At 38.8% G+C, this 13,068-nt stretch overlaps 1 protein-coding gene and 1 pseudogene across 2 annotated transcripts in view; one reads left to right on the top strand and one right to left on the bottom strand.

Annotated features, from left to right (window-relative positions):
* The window catches only part of OSBPL11 (oxysterol binding protein like 11), a 99,323-nt gene that overhangs the window by 80,280 nt on the left and 5,975 nt on the right, over window positions 1-13,068 (bottom strand). The window lies entirely within an intron of this gene.
* On the top strand, window positions 5,096-7,217 carry LOC307186778 (histone H3.3A-like; annotated as a pseudogene). The gene has a single exon. The product of its transcript is annotated as a histone H3.3A-like (transcript).

The raw sequence follows: 13,068 nt of genomic DNA, 5'->3' as shown, positions 1-13,068 counted from the left end.
TCACATATTTCCATGAGGAGGACTTCTCCAGAGAGCTCCTGTCCTTCTCTCCCCAGCCTTCCCCTCACTCTTTCCATAGCTGGGTATGAATGAATGGCTCAGCTCGTTCTGGCCTCTCTTTTTTGTATCTGCCTGCCTACCCAGAGAAGATATTTTCATCTGCTCTGATGGAAATAAGACCTGAGTATTCCAAGCTGCTTGTGATGAGGTAGATAGGCATGACTAATTACAGGGTGAAATATTAGCTAACCTATTTAACCCATGTTAAAGGCACTTTCTTCAGTGAGTTTTTCCAGTAATAAAACAATTTCTTCACACCCATTAGTATGGCTATTATCAAAACCAAAACCAAACCAAACAAAACAAAACAGAAAATAACAAGTGTTGGTAAAGATGTAGAGAAATTAGAACTCTTGTGCATTGCCGGTGCAACTGTAAAATGGTTCTGCCACTGTGGAGAACAGCATCACGGTTCCTCAAAAAGTTAAACATAGAACTACTATATGATCCAGCAATTCCAATTCTGGGTATATACACAAAAGAATGAAAGCAAGAACTCCAACAGATAAAAATGTTCACAGAAACATTATTCACAACAGCCAAAAGGTAGAAACAACACTGGATAGTCCCATGTAAATCAATGAAGCTAGAACACACCCGCACACCATACACACAAATAAACTCAAAATGGCTTAAAGACTTAAATATAACACAAGACACCATAAAACTCCTAGAAGAGAACATAGGCTAAACATTCTGATATAAATTATACCAATGTTTCCTTAGGTCAGTCTCCCAAGGCAACAGAAATAAAAGCAAAAACAAACAAATGGGACCTAATCAAACTTACAAGCTTTTGCACAGCAAAGGAAACCATAAGCAGACTGCTCCCTCCCTTCATGCTATTTATGTGACAAGGTAATGAACCCAAACTAAGCCTTTTTGGAGGATAGTTCTTGACTAGTAGACAACCTACGGACTGGGAGAAAATATTTGCAAATGACACAAATGACGAGGGCTTAATTTCCAAAATATACAAACAGCTCCTACAATTCAATAACAAAGAAACAAACAACCCAATCAAAAAATGGGCAGAAGACCTAAAAAGACATTTGTCCAAAGAAAACATACAGATGGCCAATAAGCACATGAAAAGATGCTCATCATCGCTAATTATTAGAGAAATGCAAATCAAAACACCACTTCATACCAGTCAGAACGGACATCAGCAAAAAGTCTACAAATAATAAATGCTGAAGAGGGTGTGGAGAAAAGGGAACCCTTTTACACTGTTAGTGGGAATGTAAATTGGTGCTGCCACTATGGAAAATAGTACAGTGGTTCCTCAAAAAACTAAAAATAGAGTTGTCATATGATCCAGCAATCCCACTCCTGGGCATATATCCAGAGAAAACTATAATTCGAAAAGATACATGCACCCCTTATGTTCTCTTTCTCAACTGGTCCTGAACTCATGATATTATTTATAGACCTCTGAAAAACCCAATAACAAATATATTACAGAGTAGAATATAAAATCCTCATGAATTGTGAAGATACTACAGATAACTCCCAAGAAAGTGATATCAGCCATGGGCTGCTTTAAATCACAAACTGCATCCACTGGGGGTACCTACTGTCTTATGCAGTTAAGAGAGATTTCATGAAGAAAGTTCGAGAAGCACAGCTGTAAAATGGTTGCCTATACAGACCAAAAACAGAAGAAGTCCAATATATAATCTGATTGTTACAGACAACTAAATTTGAGAAATCCCTCATGCAGATAATTGGCCATGTGAAGATGGGACAGAAGAAACTTCTACATGGAAAAGCAGAAAGTCAATTCTAACGCTTCCAGAAAGTTAGGAAGTGGTTTATTATAATGGGAAAAGCATGAGCTTAACACACACACAGGTTTGAATCCCAGTGTGACTTTACGCAAGTAACACATCCGGTCCTATGTGTCTTTATCTGTAAATGCGGATAAGAACATCTAACTTCAGATTTATAATGAGGAAACAGGAAGAGATAATATATTTCAACCCAAATATATTTGAAGTACCTTTCAACATCGTAAATGCTCAGCAAGTATTGGTTTTCTCCCACTCCAGGGAGTCGATTCCTTTGTGGGGAAAGGGCTCATTTTCTAGATCAGTTCTTTAGATCTCTCTTACCTTGTCAGCCTGACATTTTCAAGTCAGAATGATGGGACCTAAAAAGCCCTGAGTCTCCCACTTCTTTATTTAAAAAAATAATTATTGTATTTTTCCAGTAAGTATTTTGTCAAGAACTATGAAGGGTCTGAGATGTCACCCTATTTGTAAGCTAACAAGTTAGCTTGCCAGTTTCACGGATGCTGGCAGGATACATGAAACTCGTAAGTCAGAGACAAAAGACTTCAGTAGTCACAGCAATATCAGCAGACAGATCATAAGCCCAATCACACAGGGCAATGCAGAGAGGGCAGGAGATGCCTGCACATGTGGTAGGTTGTGGTACAGAAAAGGAACCCTGAGTGTAGGGAACCCAAATCTTTTAAGGACAGTAAGTCTACCTGACCTCCATGGCAAGGAGACATTATGTTTATTATATCAGACAGTAAACAAACCTGACTTTTGCTCAGGAGGGAAATACTATCTCTAACCTTCAAGACTGTTTGCTATACAAATATTTTGGAAAAAACAGTAAAGAACAAAGGAGAGTCAGTACCTCTGCTAACAACACAGGCAGAAACATGAGAGACCCATTAAGAACTGTCTCCTAATGAGTATTACATACATATACTGAAAAGTTTCTTTCCTTTTTTTTTCAATACATTTATTTATTTATTTATTTTGGCTGCATTGGGTCTGTGTTGCTGTGCGTGGATTTTCTCTCGTTGCAGCGAGCGGAGGCTACTCTTCGTTGTGGTGCGCAGGCTTCTCATTGCGGTGGCTTCTCTTGTTGCAGAGCACAGGCTCTAGGTGCACAGGCTTCAGCAGCTGTGGCATGCGGGCTCAGTGGTTGTGGCTCGCAGGCTCTAGGCACGCGGGCTTCAGTAATTTTGGTGCACAGGCTTAGTTGCCAGGGAAGTCCCTACAGTCAAAAGTTTCTTATCCAACCTTGTCTTCCAGCCACCAGTTCCCCTCCTCAGAGACAAGCACTTCTCTCAACTTTTTATGTACCTCTTCAGAGATATTCTATGTACCTACAAGTGTGGACGTGCGCACACGAGCACACACACACACATTTTTTTTTAAATGGTTGTGATTAGGGACTTCCCTGGTGGTCCAGTGGCTAAGACTCCGTGCTCCCAAAGCAGGGGGCCCAGGTTTGATACCTGGTCAGGGAACTAGATCGCACATGCCGCAGTAAGAGTTCACATGCCTCAACTGAAGACCCCACATGCTTCAACAAAGATCCCACGTGCTGCAACTAAGACCCAGGGCAGCCAAAAAAAAAAATGGTTGAGATTACATACACTGTACCTTGCTTTTTTCAGTTTTCTTAGGGATGATTTCATTTTGGTCTAATTCATTCTAGCATCTGTATAGTAATCCATTGCAAAGCAGTATTACTAGTCCCCCTAGTGATGGACATTTGCTTCCAGGCTTTTATTATTACAAACAATACTGTAACAAAACAAGTTACACATATATCTTTGAGTACATCTGTGAAAAATGAAATTGCTAGGTGAAAAGTACATGCATTTTTAATATTTATAGATATTGCCAACCTGCTCTCCAAAGGCTACAACTAATATAACTCCCACCTTTCAATATAAAAAAAGGGCCAGTTTTCTCATACCAGCCTATAGCACCATTGTTGGCCAACAAAAATAGGGTGAATTTTTACCTATAAACAGGACTTCCAGACATTACTAGTGGACTTTTCAATACCGCTTATGTTCAAAATTAAGTTTCTAAAGCTTAAGTGTGAGGTAGTGTTATACTGTGGAATGCACACCTAAAAGGGATGGATAAAGGACCTAGTTCTGACTTTCCCACTGACTAACACCATGAATGAGGCTGACCAAATCACTTAATTTCTCTGGGCCTCAGTTTTCTCATGCTTTAGTTAGATGACCCTTTAAATCTAAAATGCGTGTACATTACTCATTACTCAAAATTCTAAAGGTTTTTTTCTCAAAAGAAAATTATTTCAAAAGGAAAGTTTGCAAATAAGAACAACATCATATTTCACATTTAAAATTTTTAGAGAAAAGTAGGACATTTTTTCTTGTTCACATAGCAGCATTTACTTATCCCCCATATACTCTCAAAAGGTCTTCGCAGTAAGCCATTTCAATGAGACCAAGACAGCACAGACCAAGAGAACAGCAGGGTACTAAAGTCCACTGCCACCCTCCCTATCTGTATGTCTATTTTCTCCTTCTCTTTTTGTATGTACCTCTCTCTGGTTTTAAACCATACTTGGTTCCAAAAACACATTTAGAGTAACATTTAATTTCTGTATAATTCAAGAAAGAATGTTTTCTTCCCTTGTGCTAATTCTTTCAAAATTGAAAGTATAAAGAAAAAGCAGAAAACCATTTCCCTTCCTCCACATTTGAATAAAAAAGGGGGAAAAAAGGTGACAATCACACAAGAAGCACCAAGCAATGTTCATTTTCATATATATATACATATATATATATAACCTGACTAAAGAGTTGATTCTTCTTTTGAAAATTTTACACTTATTGCCTAAGTAACAACAAATTCAAACGCTCAAGTTTTTTTCCTTAAAGAACCTATAAATATTAATTATTCAAAAAACAACACAAAATTTTAAAAAGTTCATTCTACTACTTAAATAAAAGAAAAATCTGCGCATTCCCTGGCAGTTCAGTGGTTAGGACTCTGCGCTCTCACTGGCAAGGGCCCAGGCTCGACCCCTGGTCAGGGATCTAAGATCCTGCATGTTGCCTGGTACAACCAAAAAACTAAATAAATAATCTTTTTAAATAATAGTTTCATCGTAATTTTTGGTGGAGATACATATATATATATATATATATATATATATATAATCTTCAAACTCTCTATTACTACTAGGAAGTGGATTACCTCCCAATTACAAATCTGTATAATCAAATGATTCCATATCTTGTATAAATATAAAATCACATGAAATTTTAAAAATATGACTTCAAAACATACAATGTATACTCTAAGATGAAGCCATGTCTCTGAGCTACCAAGAGTATAATAAGAAAAAAAAATTTTAAAGGCATAAGTATATTTTGTATAGACTCTTCCCAATTGCTGATTTAAACTAATTCACGATTTACCATGATAGCAAAACAGGATAAAATCCCACTCAGAGGCCGTCGCTCTCCAACACCAGTGCCAGCTCTAGCTTGTTGAGCACCAGCCAAAGAAGGTCGGTAAGTAAGAGGTCTCTATACCATGGCTCATACAAAGCTGCCTGCCTGCAAATCCACCAGTGGTAAAGCACTCAGGAAGCAGGACTACAAAAGCCGCTCGCAAGAGTGCGCCCTCTACTGGAGGTGTGAAGAAACCTCATCGTTACAAGCCTGGTACCGTGGCACTTGGTGAAATCAGACATTATCTGAAGTCCAGAGAACTTCTGATTGGCAAACTTCCCTTCCAGCCTCTGGTGCGGGAAATTGCTCAGGACTTCAAAGCAGATCTGCACTTCCAGAGTGCAGCTACTGGTGCTTTGCAGGAGGCAAGTTAGGCCTATCTGGTTGGCCTTTTTGGAAACACAAACCTGTGTGCTATCCATGCCATAACAATTATGCCAAAAGACATCCAGGGCTTCCCTGGTGGCACAGTGGTTAAGAATCCACCTGCCAATGCAGGGGACATGGGTTCCATCCCTGGTCCAGGAAGATCCCACATGCCCGGGAGCAACTAAGCCCGTGTGCCACAACTACTGAGCCTGCGCTCTAGAGCCTGTGAGCCACGACTACAGAACCTTGCGTGCATACAGCCCATGCTCCGCAACAAGAGAAGCCACTGCAATGAGAAGCCCGCTCACAGCAAGGAAGACCCAACACAGTCGAAAATAAAATAAATTTATTTTTAAAAAAAACTTAGCTGTTAATTGCAGAAAGGATTTATTCATTAAAAAAAAAAAAGACATCCAGCTAGCATGCCGCATATATGGAGAATACATGCTTAAGAATTCACTATGATGGGAAACCTTTCATTCTTCTAAAAAAAAAAAAAATCCTCTTCTTCCTGTCACTGGTAGTTCTGAACATTAGATATTTTTTTCCCCTGGGGTCCAAAGGTACTTAAGTATATGATTGCTAGTGGAAAAATAGGGGACAGTAATCAGGTATTGGCAGTTTTTCCATTTTCATTTGTGTGTGATTTTTTTTAATGATTTAATTTTATTTATTTTTGGCTGCATTGGGTCTTTGTTGCTGCACACAGGCTTTCTCTATTTGTGGCGACCAGGGGGGCTACTCTTTGTTGCGGTGGGCGGGCTTCTCCTTGCAGTGGTTTCTGTTATGGAGCATGGGCTCTAGGCGTGTGGCCTTCAGTAGTTGTGGCACATGGGCACTAGAGTACAGGCTCAGTAGTTGTGGCACGAGGGCTCAATAGTTGTGGCTGACGGGCTCTAGAATGCAGGCTAGTAGTTGCAGTGCATGGGCTTAGTTGCCCCACTGCATGTGGGATCTTCCCAGACCAGGGCTCGAACCCATGTACCCTGCATTGGCAGGCTGATTCTTATCCACTGAGCCACCAGGGAAGTCCCTGAATTTTTAATATAAATGTGGGGACATAAAGCATTAATGCAACTCAGAATGTTTCAGTGAACAAGTTTCAGCAGTTCAACTTTATTATAATCATAAACAAACCTGTTAAATTTTTCTGCAAAAAAAATCTCATTCAGAATTTAATACTAAAACCTCACTCATAATAAAAAAAAGAATCAAAATAAAACTACACTGAAGTACCATTTTTTAACCTATTAAACTTTTAGATTTTTGCCAATCTAATAACACATTACGCTGAAGAGGCTGATGGGAAATAAGCACTCAATCATTGCCACTGTACACCCCAATGAGGAGAAATCTGATGATAACTACTATCAAAATTACAAATTGACTCAGTAATTCCAACGCCTGGGTATTTTTCCCACAGATACATTCATATGCTTGTGAAATGTGCAGAAGGTTATTCACTGCATCATTATTTATAATAGCAAAATTTTGGAAACAAATTAAATGTCCATAGATAGGGAACTTATTAAAGGTGGACTGAATTGTGTCCCTACAAAATTCATATGTTGAAGTCCTAACGCCCAATGTGATGGTATTTAGAGATGGGGCCTTTGGGAGATGCTTAGGTACAGACTGGGGCCCTTATGATGAGATGTGCCCTTACAAGAAAAACCAGAGAGCTCTCTCACACCTCTCTCTCAACCTCTCTCTCTCTCCCCCACGTTCCCCCCACCGCCATGTGAGCCCACAGTGAGAAGCCCCCCCAGCCCACCCCTCTGCCATGTGAGGATACAGTGAAAAGAAGGTCATCTGCACACCTGGAAGACACCCTCACCAGAACCTGACAATGCTGGCACCCTGATCTCAAAACTTCCAGCCTCCACAACTGTGAGAAAATAAATTTGTTGTTTAAGCCATCCAGAGTACAGTATTTTGTTATGGCAGCCTGAACTAATATTACATACATATATGTGTGTGTGTGTATGTATGTATATACATACATACACACACACACATAGTATGATATCATTTGTGATACAGTTAAAAGTGGGGCAAATGTATACTGTATTTACTTAATTCTTTTTAAAAAAATCTCTGAAAGCACACACAGGAAGCCAAGAGTGTGTACCCTCTATTTTTAGGTGGAAGGAGTCCTGAGCAGGTGGAGGATCGGGTGGAAGGAAGATTTTCATTACACACGTTTTAATATTTTTTTGGATCAAGTGAACATATTACCTATTCCCCAAAATTAAATTAAAAATACTTTTCATTTATGTTAGTTATAATGTGAAACATCTACAAAATTGTTAAACAAGTAATTCTTTATAGAATTGAGGGTATAGGCTCAGGCAGTATATTAAAAAGGCCTCTATCAAGGTTAGGAAACCTGTTCCAGAAGCAACATTGGTGGCATTTCATCTCACCATTTATATCATTTTCATTCTGTCCCTTTCTTCCCTCCCTCACTCCCTCTCTCTCCCTCTGTCTCTCTTTGCTATGTCCTTTTTCTGTCCCTGTTTTCCCTCCTGTTCCTTTTCTTTTTCTCTCCCTTCGATCCCTCTGACTAAGGTTTCCAGCTACAGCCAGTAGCAACCATAGACTTCAGTCTACCCCTCCAGGGACCCTCCAGCCAACCTCAATAGTAGCAATGGAAGCAAACCACAATGGCAGCCAAACTCAAGTACAGGGAAACTCTAGGTGGGAAATCATGTTTTGTTACAATACCTTATTAACCAAAAAGAAAATCCTTTCTTTCACCAGCAAACTAAACTACTCTATAAATTGTCCTAAAACCCAGATGGTAATGCCAAAACACTAATGTGACTGTTTAATCAGGCAATTTCGTTTTAAGTTAAACCTGAACAAGTCTGGACACAAATCATTTTATTAAACAAAATCAGTACAGTGGAAGATTCTTAGCTAGGGAAGATTTTCCCTCTCTCAAAGTAGTATAATTTACATCAAGAATATTCTCCACTATTTCCAGAGTTCAGAGTGCTAACCATTACACCATGGGCCCTGCTATCTCTACTATATTCAAAACCAAAAACAAAAGACATAATTTCCCACAAGTCTATTTGATGGACAATTACCTCTGGGACCTAAATTACGTGACTTATTCAGAAAATACTAAAAAAAACCCTAATTTGTATGTTCTAACATTAAGTTGTTTGCATAGTTTTTTGTTTTTTTAAATATTTATTTATTTAGGCTGCACATGGGATCTTCATTGCAGCATGTGGGATCTTTTAGTTGTGGGCATGCGGACTCCTTAGTTGCGACATGCATGTGGGATCTAGTTCCCCAACCAGGGATCGAACCCGGGCCCCATGCATTGGGAGCGCGGAGTCTTACCCACTGGACCACGAGGGACTCCCGTCTTTGTATAGTTTTAATACAGTATCACTTCTAGGAAAATATGAACTCAAATGGATTATATTTAAACTCGTAAAGCAAAAATATAAGAAATCACAGTATACCATAACAAACCAAAATCTTGTTCAAGGCTTGGTAGAGTTCTCACTAGATTTCTGGAACAGTATTTTACTGTTTTCAGTTTCATGCCTGTAAGTTGTCTTTCCCTTGTTTTTATTATCATCTGTAGCAGATTTCAGATAGGAAAACAAAATCTAGGCTACAGAAATATATATCCAACTTCCCTTTAACCCCTACAGAGAAAAAAGCAAACATTTACGACTTCTTCTTCAAATCAACCTCAAAAGACGTGGTAAAATCTCAAAGACAGCAAACATTAGGTTATATTTAGGCAAATGTCATTTCCCCATTTGCAAATGGGTACTTTTCCCTGTAACAGAGTATTTAGAGTGGAAGATACCAGGTCTGACCACAAAAATTATTTCTATACTATACATTTGCAGACTTCTACCCATTTACTGAAATGCATACTATCTGATGATGAGGAAAAGAGATCTGTTTGTTAACAGAGGTTAGCTAGCACAGAGCCCCAAACAGGAAAAAGCAGGCCCATCATACACCCCAATTTGCTTCCCGGTTCCTCCTCTGGGTAGTTCTCATCTGTCCATTTTAAATAAACAAGTGGCAGATTTGCAGATTTGAAAATTTTTCTGAAAGCTGACATGAAGAAAAATAATGGAAACACACACATTTCATAAACTTTGAACGTTACTATGAAAAAGGAAGAAGGATCTAGAATTAAGGAATCTAAAAAGAAAAAGAAATCTATTTTTATTTTAAACGGTGAATATAAATCGTATGAGTATAAATTACTCTGGAAAGAAGAAAATGTAAGGCTAATCTAATAAATTCACATCTCAGCTTTGGTTTTTAAAAAGTCTGTCATGACATATTTTGCAAATGTAGTTGAGGCTCTTCCCTTTTTTGATTCTTTTTCATGACCCTCCCAAACCAAGCCTTGGGGTCCCTACTTTCATTGTTCTGAGAGCACACGTTAATTTGGAATTAACTAACAGAGGGCTTCACACATGGTAAACGCTCAAAAGTATTTGCTGCATGAGTTAAAACACTAGTAAATGATGAAACCACCATGTTCTAAACTAATTATTTATCAATAATTATTCATTCCTTTAGAGAGCTCATCTATTTTTAATACCTTTACACAAATAACTACCTAGGAATAAAAGTTCTTTCACTTACTAGGTATATAACCCTGGCCAACTCATTTTGATTTCCGTTTTCTTCAACTGTAAAATGGCGATAACAACACCCTAGATGCCCTACCTTCGTCCAAGAGGATTAAATGTGATAACAGAAGTGAAAACATTCTGGATACTACAAAGGCAATTATCTACATTTCTAATGCACCGTATCTCTAAGGTCACTTAAACATTCTGGCAACTTAAGCTGAACATACCTAGAAACAAATGCATCATTTGACTCCCCCAAATCTGTTTCTCCTTCAGACTTTTCAAAGTTTTATATCTGGATAACTGAAGTCAATTTTTACTTCCTTCCCTCACTACTACCTTCTACCCAATCACCTAATCAACCACCAAGGTCTGTCACTCTTCCTCTAATGATTTCCTTCTTTTCCAGCCTACTAACACCTTCCCTTTATTAGCTCATGTCTAGGTCACTGCAACTAATCTCCAAGTAGCTCCTCTTATTCCCCAACAGTCAAATTCAGCCTCCAACTCTCCGCTTTACTTCCAACTGTGTACTTCTCAAATCTATCTCAATCATAGACGACAATCTTGAGTCCATTCATACTAACATTTACGACGGGCACCTTCTTGCATGGCTTGCATTGATCCCTACCTGCTGGTATTCACACCTTTGTGTGGGCTGAACCTCATCTTTCTTCTAATGATTAGTGAAAAGTGATGTGACTTCACTTCCATGCCTAGGTTATGAAATACTGTGACTTCCTTCTTGCTAGCACTCTCTTCTCACTTCCTCACTCTGAGGAAACAAGCTGCCAAGTAGTAAGATGCTACGTGGAGAGGCCCATGTGGCCAGGAACCAAAGGAGACCACCAGTGGTCATTTCATGAGGAACTGAGGTCTGTTTCCAACAGGCCAAAAGAACTGAATTGTGCCAAGAGCCACAAGAATGAGCCAGGAAGTGGATCCTTCCCAGCTGAGCCTCAAGATGACTGTAGCCTTGTGGAAGACCCAGAGCCAGACCACCCAGCAGTGCTGCACAGACATTACTGACCCACAGACACTGTGAGACAAAAAAACGCTGCTGTTTAATTTGGGGATAATTTGTAACACAATAATAGATAACACACTATCTCATATATTTCTAAATAAACTCCAGGTGGATTAAAATTAAACATAATTAATTATAATTAAACATAAAAACCACTAAATCATCTTAAAACTAAATGAAAACAAATATTCATAAAAATAATTTTCTATTATTTCTAATATTTTATATTATTCTGTGCTGAAAGTAATTTCATCAAGAAATTGAAAAGATGGGAGTTCCCTGGCAGCCCAGTGGTTAGGACTCAGTGCTTTCACTGCCATGGGCCCGGGTTCAATCCCTGGTTGGGGAACTAAGATCCGGCAAACCACGTGGCATGGCAAAAAAAAAAAAAAAGTGAAAAGACAACCCACAGAACAGGAGAAAATATTTGCAAATCATATATCTGATAAGGAAATTGTATGCAGAATACATAAAGAACCCTTACAACTCAAAAAAAAAACCCCAAAATCCAAATTAAACATGGCCAAAGGACATCAACAAAAAGTCTACAAATAATAAATGCTGGAGAGGGTGTGGAGAAAAGGGAACTACACTGTTGGTGGCAATGTACGTTGGTGTAGCAACTATGGAGTACAGTACAGAGGTTCCTTAAAAAACTAAAAATAGGGGCTTCTCTGGTAGCACGGTGGTTAAGAATCCACCTGCTGGGACTTCCCTGGTGGTGCAGTGGTTAAGAATCCATCTGCCTCCTGGGTTTCGGCACCAAAAAAACAAAAAAAAACAAAAAACAAAAAAAGAATCCGCCTGCCAAGGCAGGGGACACGGGTTCGAGCCCTGGCCCGGGAAGATCCCACATACTATGGAGCAACTAAGCCCATGTGCTACAACTACTGGGCCTGTGCTCTACAGCCCGCGAGCCACAACTACTGAACCCACGTGCTACAACTACTGAAGTCCATGCACCTAGAGCCTGTGCTCCGCAACAAGAGAAGCCACCGCAATGAGAAGCCCACGCACCACAACGAAGAGTAGTCCCCACTCGCCACAACTAGAGAAAGCCCGCGCACAGCAACGAAGACCCAACACAGCCAAAAATAAATAAAAATAAAATAAAATAAATTTATTTTTTAAAAAACTAAAAGTAGAGTTATCATATGATCCAGCAATTTCACTCCTGTGCATATATCCGGAAAAGACAAAACTCTAACTCAAAAAGATACATGCACCCCAATGTTCACAGCAGCACTATTTACAATAGCCAAGACATGGATACAACCTAAATGTTCATCAACAGATGAATGGATAAAGAAGATGTGGTATATATATACAATGGAATACGACTCAGCCATAGCCATACAAAAAAATAATGCCATTTGCAGCAACATGGATGGACCTAGAGATTATCATACTAAATGAAGTAAGTCAGGCAGAGAAGAACAAATATCATATGATATCACTTATATGTGAAATCTAAAAAAAGATACAAACTAACTTATTTACAAAACAGAAATAGACTCACAGACATAGAAAACAAATTTATGATTATCAAAGGGGAAGTGGGTAGGGATAAATTAGGAGTTTGGGATTAACAGATACAAATTACTATATATAAAATAAACAACAAGGACCTACTGCATAGCACAGGGAACTATATTCAATGTTTTGTAATAACCTATAATGGAAAAGAATCTGATATATATATGTATATATATATATATATATGACATTTGCTGTAT

Source organism: Stenella coeruleoalba (assembly GCF_951394435.1).
Source record: "Stenella coeruleoalba genome assembly, chromosome: 5".
Classification (NCBI taxonomy): Eukaryota; Metazoa; Chordata; class Mammalia; order Artiodactyla; family Delphinidae; genus Stenella; species Stenella coeruleoalba.
Note: the sequence above shows the minus strand (reverse complement) of the source record. Positions and strands in the feature narration are given on the sequence as shown.